Here is a 17,039-nt window from a genome sequence, read left to right as displayed (position 1 = left end):
TGCTAAATTCTCTAGAAATACAACTACCTTATAAATTAAGGAAAAATCATATTTTTGTTATTTTCAGATCATTAAGAATTGGTCAACAGGGATCCCTGGGTGGCACAGCGGTTTAGCACCTGCCTTTGGCCCAGGGCGCGATCCTGGAGACCCGGGATCGAATCCCACGTCGGGCTCCCGGTGCATGGAGCCTGCTTCTCCCTCTGCCTGTGTCTCTGCCTCTCTCTCTCTCTCTCTCTCTGTGTGTGTGTGACTATCATAAAAAAAAATAATAATAATAATTGGTCAACATTAGGGACTCCTGGGTGCCTCAGTGGTTGAGCATGTGCCTTCGGCTTAGGATGTGATCCCGGGGTCTGCGGATCGAGTCCTGCATCAGGCTCTCTGCAGGAAGGCTGCTTCTCCCTCTGCCTGTGTCTCTGCCTCTCTTTTGGGGTCTCTCATGAATAAATAAAATCTTTAAAAAAAAAAAAACAAGAATTGATCAACATTTAAAAAAAATGGTGTCTGGGTTTCAATTCAGGTCATGATCTCAGGGTTGTGAGATTGAGTCCCATACTTCAAGCTCCACACTGGGTATGGAGTCTGCTTAAGATTCTCTCTCTGTCTGCTGCTCCCCACCTAAAAACAGTAACAACAAAAGAATTGGTCAACATTTCAGAAAATCAGACCACCAATGGCAATGCTGCTCCTGGTATTTAAATCCCAATACAACATATCTGTATCAGAAGCCATTGTAATCAATGATTTTTTTAACCTTTATTTTAAAATATCAACTAAAGGAACGTCTGGGTGGTTCAGTCGTTAAATGTCTGTCTCTTGATTTTCGTTCAGGTCATGATCTCAGGGTTTTGAGATCAGCCCCACATCAGGTTCTGCACTGGGCGTGGAACCTGCTTTCCCTCTGCTCTGCCCCACCTTTGTCTCTCTCTCTCTAAAAAAACAAAACAAAAAGCAAAAAAAACTATATATATATAAATATATATGTATTTATAAAAGTATAAATATAAAGAATATTTTAGCATTGTGCACAAATAAAGTAATCAATGTGCCTACTCTGCATGGGGATCCCTGGGTGGCTCAGCAGTTTAGTGCCTGCCTTCAGCCCAGGGCCTGATCCTGGAGTCCCGGGATTAAGTCCCATATCAGGCTCCCTGCATGGAGCCTGCTTCTCCCTCTGCCTGTATCTCTGCCTCTCTCTCTCTCTGTCTCTCTGTCTCTCATGAATAAATGGATGAAATCTTAAAAAAAAAAAAAAAATGTTCCACTGAGGGGGGCACTTGATGGAATGAGCACTGGGTGTTATGCTATATGTTGGCAAATTGAACTCCAAAAAAAAAAAAAAAAAGAGAGAGAGATTTAAAAAAAAAGTGCCTACTCTGCCAACTTTTTTCCCCAATGAAATATTCAGGATTACATGAACATTTTATAAAGAAACACTGATAAAGTTGGTAAAGATATATCATACTCCTTCTTTTCTCTCCTTTATCAATCTGTAATTTGCCTTGGCAAGCTATCTCTATTTCATTTGAGGTCACTTCCCTCTTCCCCTTAGCATATACAAATAAGTCTAGTCTGGTTTGTTGGTTGTGGGTTTGGTTTTCTTTTTTGGTCTGTTATACTTTTATTCTAATAACCACTGGCATCTCTGCTCTTTAATTTTTCTTCTTGCATGAAGTGGCTTCTAATTGCTTCTCTTAAGTCTAAAACTAGTCATTTATAAGAGAGCAAAAGTATCTATTTCATTAAGTTTTCTACAGTAGCAGGCTCAAAATTTTATATATTGAAATCTATATTTTCACTAATTTAATATTCTTTCACTTTTTGTGTATCATAGTTAGGGTATCATGTTGATGCTTTATAATTACGAATACTAGTAACCTAATCACCCATCAATTTCATTTCAGGGTTCATTAAAAAATTCTTATAATAGCAATAATATAGCAATTATTCATAGCACTTGCTACATACTAGGTTCTGCTATGCTCTTTCTCTCTATATATATATGTGTGTGTGTTTGTGTGTGTGTGTGTATATATATACATATATATATACACATATATACACATATATATACACATATATATATACATATATATATATACGTATATATATATACATATATATATACATATATATATATAAACTCATTTAATCCTCAAAATAATCCTGGGAGGTAGGTATTGTTAATGTCCCCCATTTACAGCTATGGAAAATGGGCACAGAGAGATTAAAGGACTTTCTCAAGATCATACATCTAGTAAATGACAGAGCCAGAATTTGAACCCAAAAATGCAAATAGTGGGCCTGAAAGGCATGAGAACTAATCTAAAGAATAAAGAATTCCATGCACACTATCTAACATTCTGCCAAGAAATAATAATCATCATCTTGTATGTATCTAACAACACAGATGTGTAACGTATAAAACAAAAGCCAACAAAATACAAGGCAAATTTGACAAATCCACAGTCTTCGTGGGATATTTTAACATACTTCTCAGAAACTGAAAGTTCTAAAAGAAATGAGTATGGATATGGTATTTTAGTAACAAAATCGACATGCTTGATCTAATCTTATCCCAATAGAGATAGGCTTTATTTTTTTTTTTTTTTCCAAGTCCACATGAAAACATTTACCAAGGAACGCCTGGGTGGCTCAGTGGTTGAGCATCTGCCTTCCGCTCAGGACATGATTCCAGGATCTGGGATCAAGTCACACATCGGGCTCCTTGCAGGGAGCCTGCTTCTGCCTCTGCCTGAGTCTCTGCCTCTCTCTCTCTCTCTCTCTCTCTCTCTTTGTGTGTGTGTCTCTCATGAATAAATAAATAAAATCTTAAAAAAAAAAAGAAAGCATTTACCAAAATGCATGGATACTACATCATAAAGGAATTTTCAAAAACTTTCAAAGAATGTAGTTCTAGGACACCTAGGTGGCTCAGTTGGTTGAGCATTTAGCTCTTGGTTTTGGCTCAGGTCTGATCTCAGGATCATGGGATTGAGCCCCAAGTCAGGGTCTGTACTTGGGGCAGAGTCTGCTTGGGTTTCTCTCTCCCTCTCCCTCTGCCCCTCCCATTCATGCTCAATAAAGTAGTTAAGTCATTAAGTAATTTTTGAACCTAAAAAAAAAAAAAAGAATGTGGTTCCAAAACCATATTCTCAGACCACTAAGAAATAAAATTAGAAGTCAACAATAAAAAGATAATTAAAAACAAGCAAAGACAATATTATTTATTCAACATCTATCGATTTTCCCCCTTTTCTTGACTAACAGGACCAAAGAGGCAGCACTGTACTTGGTTAATTAAAACATTCAATCTGGCAGTCTTCCTTGCAGCTATAACAGCCAGGTAACATATTACTAAGTAAGGAGATGTAAGTGGGCAGCTATAACAGCCAGGTAACATATTACTAAGTAAGGAGATGTAAGTGGGAATTTCTAGGAAGGGATTCTGGAAATGCTTTCCTGATGAAATTGTCATCCTCCTTTTTACAGCCTGAGGCAAAGATGAGGAGCTTGCATCAGAAGCAATTACCTTGTAACCCACAGGCCAGAAGTCCCACCCTAAAAAAGACAGAAGAAGCTAGAAGCCTGATTTGTTGACGACTTTCTCAAGAAGCTGTAAAACATAAGCATTTCTCAAGATTTCTTAAGAAAAATTAATCCCGGAAAAAAAAAAAAAAGAAAGAAAAATTAATCCCGGGATGCCTGGGTGGCTCTGCCTTCGGCTCAGGCTGTGATCCCAGAGTTCTGGGATCCCCATGGGGAGCCTGCTTCTCCCTCTGTGTATGTCTTTGCCTCTCTCTGTGTATCTCTCATGAATAAACACATAAAATCTTTAAAAAACGAAAAAAAAAGGAAAATTAATCCCTTATTTGAATAAGCCATTACGTTCAGGTTTCTGTAATATACCCAAAGATAATCCTAACTGATTTTGCAAAAGATTCAAAATAAGTTACAGTTCAACCAAAAATGTAAGAATAAAGGAAGTATAATAATAATAAAAATAAAAGCAAAAGTTAATAATAGAAATCAAAGAAACAACTCAGAGTTTCAACAAATCAAAAGCTGATTTGGAAATAGAAAAAACTAACAAAGAAAAATATCTTCAGTGATTCTGGATCAAGAAAAAAATCTTTCATTTTCCTGCCCCTGCATATCCCTCTAGACTCGTTATTAGAGTCTTGCCATTCTTTTACATGTACCCACCAGACTTGAACTAAACCAAATTTCTCACCATTCCTAGAATATTCCTCTGTGCTCCCACACATGCTTTTCCTACTGCTTGAAATGCCCTTTCCCTCACTTGTGCATCAGGCAAGCTCTATTTTCTCCTTCAGGAAAACTCAAGGGTGATCTCCTCTAGGAAGCCTTCTCTGATCCCTTCAAACAATGTTTATACTGGTGCCCAGTATTACATCCCTTAGTACACTATGCATACGTTCACACAATTAGCAAATATGTATTAAGCAATTTCAGGCTCTTGCTAAAGCTCATTTTAGCAATTACTGTGTTTTAAATATATTTCCTGTCTTCCACCTTAAGCAAAGAGCTCTTGTAGGGCACAATTTTATTCCTCTGTCCCTAGCACCCAATGAGCATTAACTAAATATCTGCTGAGTAAATAAAATGAATAAGATAGCAAATAATTACAATAATTATCACATGCTGGAATAGAACTATCAGCAGAGTACTATGAGATCACAAAAGGAAAGCAACCAACCCTCTCACTCTCCTTACTGCAAAATGATACACTCTAGAATCAAATGTTTCTAATATCTCTCATATGCCTTCGCATATATCATATGTTTACAGAAACAGAAGCACTGAGTAAATGCAAGTTGTACATACAACTTGTGTACTTCTAATTTTTGTTTTCCCAGATGAATTATCTGGGAATTAAGGTGAAGGATCTTAGCAAGTATTTCTGCACAGCAATACAAACATTTGCTACCTGATAAATTATCACTTGATGTCTCCTAGTGCTGAGCTCAGCCCAATGAGACATCTCTACAAAATTCTTTACTAATTAGCCCAATTTTCCACACCAGCTCTAGAGAAAATATTAAATGTACTGAATACGGCCAAAGGCTACAATCATACACTACTGTGTATCTTAAGTGTACATATGATAGAAATATAGTGCCTTTAAAATCCATCATCTCACACACACACACATACACCAAACACTGAACCTTCCCAGAAAAGCTCCCTTTCTGAAACCCCCTGTACCTCAAAGAGGTTGCAGAACCAGATAAATGCAACAAGGAAAACAATAGGAAATTTAGCAAGAAGAAGTTTTGACAGACATTAAGGATATGCAACAAAGACCATTATCAAGGTGCAAAGCCCTAAGCAGCATTGAACGATCATCCTTTCTCCCATACTTTTCAATGCTAAACTTCTTTAAAAAGTGTGGTGGAAGGTGGAGAGAGACATTTGTTTCCCTCTTTATACTCTCTTTTGTAAATCTCTGTAATATGGTGTCAGTCCCTTAGACATTATGTTTGGTAGATCTGGCACATTCCTTGTACTTTAGGAACCTATCTCTGACTACTACTTGTCTCTTTTCCTTCTTCACAAACTCCATAAATAAAGGTACTTAAAGTTCAAGCCTCGCTGCTTTAGTGTCTCTATCCGTACTCTTTTCCTTGACTATTTCTGATAGCATATTGAAAACATTTTGATAGTTTAAAAAAATGTGCTCAATTCCTATATAACACTGCTTTCATGCCAGAGTAATATTGTACAATGAAGGGTTTTCTCTATATTTATTCTTCCTTAATCTCATTTTTTTTAGAATCCCAGCATGGGGCTTAAACTCACGACCCTGAGATCAAGACTTGAGCTGAAATCAAGAGTCAGATACTAAACCGACTGAGCCACCCAGGCACCCTGATCTTACTCTTGATATCGAAGGTTACCTTAATTCTCTGACTCCGTGGAGCAATTTAATTCTGAAATGGCTGGTCTGACATGAGGGGACAAATATAGACAGCCAGACACACACACACACACACACACACACACACACACACACACCCCTTGCTCACTGATGTTTTGGAGTTGTGGGTAGTTAAGATCACTCCCAGAATTCATTACTTTGTTCCTCCAAACAGCCCTGGTATAAACTGACATCTTATAACACTAAAAATTGGGACCTCACGAATGCCTAATGGGCTTTCTTCTAACCTTCACTCTCAGGTAGAACACGCACTACACCTCACTTCATCCTCACTATTTTGCTCTTGTCATCTTGCAAAAGCTGCCTTATACACCTCAAAAAACTATACAGTTTAATTCTCTGACACAGTGACTATTAAAACATACAGTCATTACCTCTTGCAGTGTGATGAAAACACTTTTTATAGTGAAGTCTCACTCAGAGAGGCAGATGGAAAAGTACAAACATAACCATGAAATAAAATATAGAGAACTTGAAAAAAATCCTGGAGTATTTGTAGATCCAGGCTGCAACAACGATCATATTTTTTTTTAAGATTTATTTATTTATTTTATGATAGAGAGAGAGAGAGAGAGAGAGAGGCAGAGACACAGGAGGAGGGAGAAGCAGGCTCCATGCAGGGAGCCTGATATGGGACTCGATCCCGGGACTCCAGGACCACGCTCTGGGCCAAAGGCAGGCACTAAACCACTGAGCCACCCAGGGATCCCCTGATCATATTTTTTTTTAAAAGGATTCACTGTCTTGCAACTTTCACAAGTTGTTGTTTGAGAAGCTAAAAAATTATAGGCAGTTAGGGCAATAAGACCATTTCAACAACACCAGCATTTTAAGACCCAGTACCATATTTCTCAGACAAAGCAGACAAAACTACCAGAGAACATGAAATCTTTACCTTCCCAAGCACAAAAATAAAACATATAGAACAAAATAACATTCGCATACAAAAATGCTCCTCCCTTTTTTTTATTTAAAATCAATTAACTAGGCACATCTGGGTGGTTCAGTGGGTTAAGCATCTGCCTTTGGCTCAGGTCATGATCCAGGGGTCCTGGGAATCGGGCTCCCTTGCTCAGTGAGGAAGTCTACTTCTTCCCTTTTTTTCTGCTCCTCCTCCCATTTGTGCTTGCATGTACTGGCACTCTTTCTAATAGTTAAAATCTTAAAAAAAAAAAAAAGTCAATTAACTTACAGTGTATTATAAGTGTCATAGGTAGAGTTTAAAGATTCATCAACACCCAGTGCTCATTACATCAAGTGCCCTCCTTAATACCCATTATCCAGTTACCCCATCCCCTCACCCACCTCCCCTCCAGCAACCCTGTTTGTTTCCTAGAATTACCCCTTACTTTCTTTATAGTACAACTGTTAATACTGCTACAAATTTAGAGTTTGCGTGATAACTCCACACGCACTAAATAATAAATGTACAACTATGAATGTGAATAAATCAATTTTTCAGTACCCAAGCAGATGGCAGATATCTGGCTCTTTTAGTTTATAAGTTTACTGTTTCTTATAGCTTAGCACTTCCAGACATGGTGCTTTCAATTTAGGAAAATATACCAGGGGAGAAAGTAGGAACTTAAGCCTCTAGCTTATGTAACTAGCTGTATACTTACAAACTGAATCAGGTTGAACTCTCTGTAAGACTGTGTGTGTGTGCGCGCGCGCGCGCACACGCGCAGTGATGTGCATATATATGTGTACATATATATACACACACACATATATACATTATAATATCCTATATATTTAGTATAAGTATGTAAAAATTAATAAAAATAATATTTGGAGCACCTGGGTGGCTCAATCAGTTGAGTGTCCCACTCTTGCTTTCAGCCTGGGTCATGAACTCAGGATGGCTGGATCAAGACCTGTGTAGGTTCCATGCTTATCAGGGAGACTGCTTCAGATTCTCACCTTCTTCCTCTGCCCCTCCCCCCACTCTCTCTCTCTAATAAGTAAAACCTTAAAAATAATAATATTGGAGCACCTGGGTGGCTCAGCGGTTTAGCACCTGCCTTTGTCCCAGGGCATGATCCTGGAGTCCCGGGATTGAGGCCCACATCAGGCTCCCTGCATAGAGCCTGCTTCTCCCTCTGCCTGTGTCTCTGCCTCTCTCTCTCTCTCTCTGTGTCTCTCATAAATAAATAAATAAAATCTTTAAAAAAATTTTTTAATAATTATCTTTAAATTTTTTCTTGTATAGTGGATCAAAAGTAGGTATAATATTCTATTCACCAATCACACAGATAGGTATTCAAATCCTAGCTGTACCATTTACCTATTGGCAAGACACTAAAAATTTTTGGACCTCAGTTTCTCTCTCTCTCTCTCTCTCTCTCTTTATTTTTCAAGTTTCAAAAAGCTCTATTACCCCTTTAGGAGAGGGATTCAATCTGTTTTAGCTGCCACTTTCCTCATGGCTCCCAGGAGGTTGGCTCAGCTCCTCTCTCTTCCTCTTGGCATGGATGCATGTCCCCACCCTTTTCTTGATGAACTTGAGTGCACGCTTTTCCCTGGAGACCCTGAGCAGCTCCACACTACAACACTCATATGGAGAGAAGCCACACACCTCTCAGATCATGCCCTGTACAAACTTGGTGTGCTTGGGGAGGTGTCCACAATGGCAGCTGTGCCTGGGCTTGCTTGTGGCTTTTACTGAGGCCCAAAGTCATAGGGTAGTACAGAGCCATAGCTGTTGCTTCTTTTTTTTTTTTTTTTTTCATAGCTGTTGCTTCTTAATGGCTCCCATGGAAGAAGCGGTTTCCTCATTTATAGAAGTAGAACCACTTAAAAAATTGCTGTGGTAATTAAAATAACATATACAAGTTCTTAACACAGTACTTAGCACAAAGAACTCAAAATCTTAACTGTATATGTAACAAATAATAAGTAGCCCTTACATAGGATATATTATGTGCTAGACATTCTAGTATTTTACATATACTAGCTCATTACATCCTCTCAACAACCCCATAAGGTAGGTACTATCATTATCTCCATTTTGCAGATGAAGAAACTGAGGCACAGAAGGCAAGTAACTTGCCCAAGGTTAAAAAGCTTATAAGAGATAAAGCCAAAATTCAAATAGGGGCAGAGTCTCTCTCTTATGTTGCCACTTGATGCATTCTTTTCTTTTTAATTATTTTTTTAATACTGAAATATAATTGACATACAATGTTATAGAAGTTTCAGGTATATTGATTAGCAAATGCTATACATTCTTATAACATACATACTTATTTTTTTCCTAATGCAACAAATATTTAGTGAGTGCCCTCTACAAGGCAAAATCTGTGCTAAGTACTAAAGACACAAGGACGAAAAACACAGGGAGGTTTGATCTAACAGAGAAAGGCAAACTCCATGTAAACAAAATGTCATAAAAAGTATCATTGCTCTGATAAAAATCTGTACAGGGTATACAGGAGAAACAAAGGGGGGGAAGAGGCAATCATGCTATGAAAAACACAATAATGATAAGAAAAGAAGGTATCTGATATCACATAATCATCAAAAATGAAATCACATAGGAGTGTCTGGGTGGCTCAGCCAGTTAAGTATCAGACTCTTGATTACAGCTCAGGTCATAATTTCTGCGTTCTGAGATCCAGCCTCACGTCTGCTTGGGGCTCAGCGTGGAGTTGGCTTGAGATTCTCTCTCCCTCCCCCTCTGCCCTTCCCTTAAAATAAATAAATAAAAATTTTAAAAAATTATCTCTCTCTCTCCCTTTGCTCCTCCCTGTCCCCAGAGGCATGCACACTTGTTCTTTTTCTCTCTCTCTCTCTCTCAAAAAAAAAAGAGAGATTGTAACCCATCTCACTAGGAAATTCACTTGCTAGCTGCCATATGAAGCATATCAAGCTGAAGCCCTCAATTCAACAGACTGTAAGGAATTAAATGCTGCCACCAACCACATGAGTTTAGTAGCAGATCCTTTCCTACTTGAGCCTTGGATAAGATGTCAGCCCTAGCTGACACCTTTAATTTTTTTTTTTAAGTTTGCTTTTATTTACGTAAGTAATCTCGACATCCAACACAGGGCTTGAACTCACGACCCTGAGTTCAAGAGTCCCACTCTCTCCCAATCACATCAGCCAGGCACCCCACCTGAGCTGACACCTTGATTGCAGCTTTGTAAGACCATGAAGCAAGGGACCCAGCCAGCTAAGTCATGTCTGGACTCCTGAACCACAGAAACAGATAGAGTAAATAGGTGTTCCTTTAAACTACTGCATTCATGGTAATATTGTTATTAAGTAATAGGTAACCAATATGCTATACTTCTTTGTGTTGCAATTACCCTTGTAATTATTTAATGTTTACCATTAGATTATAAATTCCACAAGGGCAAGAATAACAAGTCTTTTTTTTTTTTTAAAGATTTTATTTATTTATTTATTCATGAGAGACACAGACAGAGAGAGAGATAGACACAGGCAGAGAGAGAAGCAGGCCCCTCACCAGGAGCCTGATGTGGGACTCAATCCCAGGACCCCGAGATCATGCCCTGAGACAAAGGCAGATGCTCAACACTGAGCCACCCAGGCGCCCCAACAAGTCTCAATCATTACTGTATCTTAGCACTTAGCACAGTGTCTAGCATATAAAAAAACTACAAAATAGTGAATGAATGGATGGATGCCTACGCTATGCTGGGCACAGTCTTATATCCTAGAGAAACAAAAATAAATAAGACATGGTCCCTGTCCTCATGGAGCTTAAAGTTACATGGGATGACAGACACTCTAAACAAATAATTTCAACAGAATATAATAAAGGTAACAGAGGTTTCTGTGAAGACAATGGGTATGTAACTCAGACTGCCAGGATCCAACTATGAGTTAATCTTATATAGTCAAGATTTATGTTGGACAGATTACATGATCTTATATACAGAAAATTCTAAAAAATAAGAGTTCAGCAAGGTTATACAGGATACAATACAAATATAAAAATTATTATACTAGCAATAAACAGTCTGAAAAAATGAAATTAGAAAAACAATTCCTCTACAATAAAACTACTAGAAACTAATTCCTATCCCTAGAATCCAGGGTGACTTGGGCATTCCCCTTGTAGGACATAAAGTTCTCTCCTGAGGCAAAAAGAGTGCCGTTCTGGCTACATTTTTCCCTGTGGTATCTCTGGCTGTCACTTCGGAGGACACCAGCTGGCTTTGGACTGACAGTGGCATTCTTCCATTACCACTTCGAATACTTTCATCGTTGAAATTAAAAGAAGAGTCCGCATTGCATGAGTATAAGAATCCTCCCAAACCAAAAGATCACTCTCCTGGGTTTGTTTCGTTTTGTTTTGTTTTGTTTGTTTAGCTAAACTCCTTTTATTGTAGTCATGCTGGCAACAGGGAAAGCTGTATCAATAGGCTCATTAGAAGGATGAACGGAGGGTGCCTCGCTGGCCGAGCAGGTTAGGCATCTGCCTTGGGCTCAGGTCATGATCTCAGGGTCCTGGGATGGAGCTCCAGGTCAGGCTCCCTGCTCAGTGAGAGGCCTGTTTCTCCTCCCTCACTGCTCTCTCGCTCTCTCGTAAATAAATTAATAAAATCATAAAAAAAAAGAAGGATGAAGTGAGGTATCTACCATGATTATTTTGTAGTATGGTCAGGTAATAAATGTCTACTTTCAAATGGGGGAGAAAAAAGGGTTCCTTGCTCAGCAGGGAGCCTGCTTCTCCCTCTGCCTGTCTCTGCCACTCTCTCTCTGTCTCTCATGAATATACAAATAAAATCTTTTTAAAAATTAATTTAAAAAAAGAAAAAGAGAAAACAGCAGGTGCTGGCAAGGTTGTAGAGAAACCAGACCCTTGTATTTTGCTGGTAGGAATGTAAAATGATACAGCCAATGTGGAAAACAGCCTGGTAATATCTCAAAAAGTAAATCTTGAGTTACTTTATGACCCAGTAATTCCACTTCTAGGTATATACTCAAAAGAACTGAAAACTAGTATTCAAACAAATACTTGAACACAAATGTTTATAACTGCACTATTCACAAGAGCCAAAAGAAAACAATCCAATATTTATAAACAGATGAAGGTTTTTAAAAAAAATGTGGTATTATCCATATACTGTAATATACTGGGCCATAAAAAGGAATGAAGTGCTGATACATGTTATAACATACATGGATCAATGTTGAAAACATTATGCTAAGAAATTAGTCATAAAGGCTACATATTGTACAATTCTCTTTATATGTCCAGAATAGGTAAATCCATAGAGACAAAATGTATGATAGTGGTTGTCAGGGGCTGGGGGAAAGGAGAAATGGGGAGTGACTAATAATGAGTACAGATTTTCTTTTAAGGATGATCAAAAAAATTTTTTTTATTTTTATTTATTTAAGATAGTCACACACAGAGAGAGAGAGAGAGAGAGAGAGAGGCAGAGACATAGGCAGAGGGAGAAGCAGGCTCCATGCACCGGGAGCCTGAAGTGGGATTCGATCCCGGGTCTCCAGGATCCCGCCCTGGGCCAAAGGCAGGCGCTAAACCGCTGCACCACCCAGGGATCCCTGCACCACCCAGGGATCCCAAAAAATTTTTTAATTAGACAGTGGTGATAGCTGCACAACCTTATAAACAAAATAAAAAACACGGAATTATTTATTTATTTATTTATTTATTTATTTATTTATTTATTTATTTATTTATTTATGAGAGAGAGAGAGAGAGAGAGAGAGGCAGAGACATAGGCAGAGGGAGAAGCAGGCTCCATGCACCGGGAGCCCGACGTGGGATTCGATCTCCGGTCTCCAGGATCGTACCCCCAGGATCGCGCCCTGGGCCAAAGGCAGGCGCTAAACCACTGCGCCACCCAGGGATCCCCGAATTGTATATTTTTAAAAGGAGAATTTTATAGTATGTGAATTATTTCTCCATAAAGCTATTCATAAAAAGAAAAAAAGTCATATTGATACTTTGTCCTGGAATGGGATTCCAAGTTTTACAGTTTTCATAATACAGAGTTATGTTAAAATACAGAGTTGTATGTATGTATGTTAAAATACAGAGTTATGTCATGGAGTAATAAAAGGTGAGTTATCTCAAGTCACTGGAACAATCATCTTCCTAGAAAGTCTCCTTCCAATCAAACTCCCAAACAAAACAAGGACAGTATAAAAAGAAGGTAAGAACCTTCTACTAGGGACGCCAGGATGGTTCAGTGGTTGAGCATCTGCCTTTGGCACAGGGTGTGATCCTGGAGTTCCTGGATCGAGTCCTGCATCAGGCCCCCTGTATGGAGCCTGCTTCTTCCTCTGCCTGTGTCTCCGCCTCTCTGTGTCTCTCATGAATAAATAAATTAAATTTTAAGATTTTGCCTCTCTCTCTCTCTTGCTCTCTGTGACTATCATAAATAAATACAAATTAAAAAAAAAAGATTTTATTTATTTATTCACGAGAGACAAAGAGAGAGAGGCAGAGACATAGGTAGAGGGAGAAACAGGCTCCCTGATAGGAGCCTAATATGGGACTCAATCACAGGACCCTGGGAGCAAAACCTGAACCAAAGACAGATGATTCAACCACTGAGCCACCCAGGTGGCCCTAAAACTGAATTATTTTATTTATTTATTTTTAAGATTTTATTTATTTATTCATGAGAGACACAGAGAGAGAGAGAGAGAGAGAGAGAGAGAGAGAGAGAGGCAGAGACATAGGCAGAGGGAGAAGCAGGCTCCATGCAGGGAGCCTGACATGGGACTTGATCCCAGATCTCCAGGATTACCCCCTGGGCCAAAGGCAGGTGCTAAACCAATGAGCCACCCAGGGATCCCCAAACTGAATTCTTTTAAAGGAATACAAGCAAGCCACATAAATCCACATTCCTCAGTGTGAAGTCATCCTTCAATCAGTCTTTCTTTTGATATCTAAGGGCAACTGAAAGTCCATAAGTTACCTGTATAATTTGTATTTCCCATACCAGAAGTCAAATATTTCCTTTTATTGCTAGTGATACACTTTTTATTTAACCTGACCTTTAAAACTCTGTAGTCATCTGTACTTTGTAATCAAAGATAAAAACTAATCATATCCTACCTTTACTATAGTTATCAGACCTAGGATTGGCAAACTTTCTATAAAAGTTTAGATAGTAAATATAGTAGGCTTTAGGGGCCATATGGTCTCTGTTACAACTATTCAATTCTGTCATTGTAGCACAAAGGCAGCCATAAAATATACATTGACAAATGGGTGTGGATGTGTTACAATAAAACTATTTCTTTTAAGATTTCATTTTATTAAAAAAAGAAGATTTCATTTTATTTTTTTTTATTTTTTTTTTAGATTTCATTTTATTTAAAAATTTTTTTTCATTTTATTTTTTTTTTAAGATTTTTTTTTAATTTTTTTATTTATTTATGATAGTCACACAGAGAGAGAGAGAGGCAGAGACACAGGCAGAGGGAGAAGCAGGCTCCATGCACCGGGAGCCGGACGTGGGATTCGATCCCAGGACTCCAGGATCGCGCCCTGGGCCAAAGGCAGGCGCTAAACTGCAGCGCCACCCAGGGATCCCTTTTTTTAAGATTTTACTTATTTATTCATGAGAGACACAGAGAGGGAGAGGGAGAGACACAGGCAGAGGGAGAAGCAGGCTCCATGCAGGGAGCCTGATGTGGGAATCAATCCTGGGACTCCAGGATTACGCCCTGAGCTGAAAGCAGGCACTTAACCGCTGAGCCACACAGGCGTCCCAAGATTTTATTTATTTGTTCATGAGAGACAGAGAGAGAGACAGACATAGGCAGAGGGAGAAGCAGGCGCCCTGCGGGGAGCCCAATGCAGGACTCAATCCCGGGACCCTGGGGTCACGACCTGAGCCAGAGGCAGCCACTCAACCACTGAGCCACCCAAGGTCCCTAAAATTTTATTTACCAAAAAAGAAGGTGGCAGACTATCATTTATCAAACCCTGTATCAGACTATTACATGTGAGAATAAATAAATAGACCCGTTTCTCTCTTTCCCAATGATAATGTTCTCACCATAAAATTAACTAATTACTTTCTAAAATACCACAAAATAAAATTAACTAGCTTTCTCCTATTTCATAGTGGGCATTCGTAGTAGGATAATGCTAGATCTTATTGCCAACTATAAAGACCAAGTTCAGGTTTGAGATTTGTACTATACACACTATACAGAAAGACTGAGCCAAGAAATTAAAATAAAGCCTTTAGGTTCAGATCTAGGACATATAGGACTCCAGGAGAGACAAATGTGAGACTGCCATATTAAGCAGGTTTACAACCTAGAACACAAGAACTCCAAGGAAAATTATCTCTCACTGAAAACAGACTTTCAATAAAAAAATTATAAATCACAGGAGAAATGAAAATCCACGAAAAAGAACCAGTGGACCAAATAATGCAGAGTCCACACTCTAAGAACTGCAACTAATCTAAAAGAGAAACAAACAAACAAAAAACATTTATATGGTCAAAATTTACTCATCTCTATGAAAGTATATTAGAAAATCTACAAGAAATAATAATTTTCTAGTAAAATATAATTTACCAAAATTGAACCAGAAGAAACAAAATTCTAAATAGACCAATTACCCCAGAAAAAGAGGAAAAGTATCAAAGTGCCTGACCAAACACCTTACAAGGGAATTCTATCAAATATTTAAGGAATATTTCTTTTATTATTTTTTTTTATTTTATTTTTTATGATAGTCACAGAGAGAGAGAGAGAGAGGCAGAGACATAGGCAAAGGGAGAAGCAGGCTCCATGCACCAGGAGCCCGATGTGGGATTCGATCCCGGGTCTCCAGGATCGCGCCCTGGGCCAAAGGCAGGCACCAAACCACTGCGCCACCCAGGGATCCCTAAGGAATATTTTTTTTTTTCCTAAGGAATATTTCTAATGTCATTTCAAATGTTCCAAAGCACAGAGGAAAAAATATTGCAAATAATTTTTTTGAGGCAAGAATAACATTGCTATCAAAACCTAATAAAAGCATGAAAGAGAAAACCACAGACTGTTCTCACAAATATCACAAAACACCCCAGCAAAAAGATGTTGGAGGCACATGAAACAGTAATATACCAGGAATGCAAGGATAGCTCACTACTGAAACACCTACTAATATAACTCACTTTACTAAGAAGTCAAAAGAGAAAAATATTTTTTGTATTAGAGTTCTCCAGAGAAACAGAACCAATAGAATATACACAGAGAGAAAGAGATTTATTATAAGGAATTGGCTCACATGATAATGGAGGCCGAGAAGTCCCAAGATCTGCAGTCAGCAAGATGGAGACCCAGGAGAGACAATGGTGTAGTTCCAGTCCAAGTCCGAAGGCCTGACATCCAAGACAGCTAATGGTGTAAGTTCCAGTCCAAAAGCTGGCAGGCTCAAGGCCCAAGAATATTTTGGTTCCAATCCGAAAGCAGAAAAAGAACAATATTGCTACTCAAGCAGTCAGGGCAAGGAGGGGTTCCTTCTTAATCAAGGGTCAGTCTTTTTATTCTATTCAGACTTTCAAATTTTGGATGAGGGCTACCCACATTAGGAAGGGCAATCCACTTTTCTCAGTCTACTGATTCAAATGTTCATCTTACCCAAAAACACTCTCATAGATACACCCAGAATAATGTTTTATCAAATATCTGGGCACTTGTGGCCCAGTAAATTGACACATAAAATTAACTATCATATCACAGATTCTGAAAAGACATTTGGTAAAATTAAACATTCATCCTTCATAAAAATAATTCTTAAGAAAATAGAAAAATTTTTGTTAAGATTTTAAAGATCAAGGGTGCCTGGGTAGCTTAGTCAGTTGAGCATCTGCCTTTGGCTGGGGTCATGATCCCAGGATTCTGGGAGGGAGCCCTGCATTAGGCTCCCTGTTTAGCAGGGGAGTCTGCTTCTTCCTCTTCCTATGACCCTCCCCCTGCTTGTGCGTGCTCTCTCTTTCTCTCTCACTCACTCTCTCTCCAATAAATAAATAAAATCTTTTAAAAAATAGAGATGAAAAAAGATATACTAAGATAATAATAACCAAAACAATAGGCAAATGCACACAGCAAGGAA

At 38.6% G+C, this 17,039-nt stretch overlaps 1 protein-coding gene and 1 pseudogene across 4 annotated transcripts in view; both read right to left on the bottom strand.

The window, feature by feature from the left end:
• Positions 1–17,039, bottom strand: part of TESK2 (testis associated actin remodelling kinase 2) — a 146,467-nt gene that overhangs the window by 81,617 nt on the left and 47,811 nt on the right. Inside the window, exon 1 of one of the 4 annotated variants that reach the window (XM_077845196.1) lies at positions 16,212–16,928. The exons of the other annotated variants lie outside the window; for them this stretch is intronic. The gene's annotated coding sequence lies outside the window, so the exon portion shown is untranslated. Of the gene's footprint in view, positions 1–16,211; positions 16,929–17,039 lie in introns of those variants that run through there. 4 annotated transcript variants of the gene reach the window in all.
• Positions 8,363–8,664, bottom strand: LOC144281563 (large ribosomal subunit protein eL36 pseudogene; annotated as a pseudogene).

Source organism: Canis aureus, chromosome 13, assembly GCF_053574225.1.
Source record: "Canis aureus isolate CA01 chromosome 13, VMU_Caureus_v.1.0, whole genome shotgun sequence".
Classification (NCBI taxonomy): Eukaryota; Metazoa; Chordata; class Mammalia; order Carnivora; family Canidae; genus Canis; species Canis aureus.
Note: the sequence above shows the minus strand (reverse complement) of the source record. Positions and strands in the feature narration are given on the sequence as shown.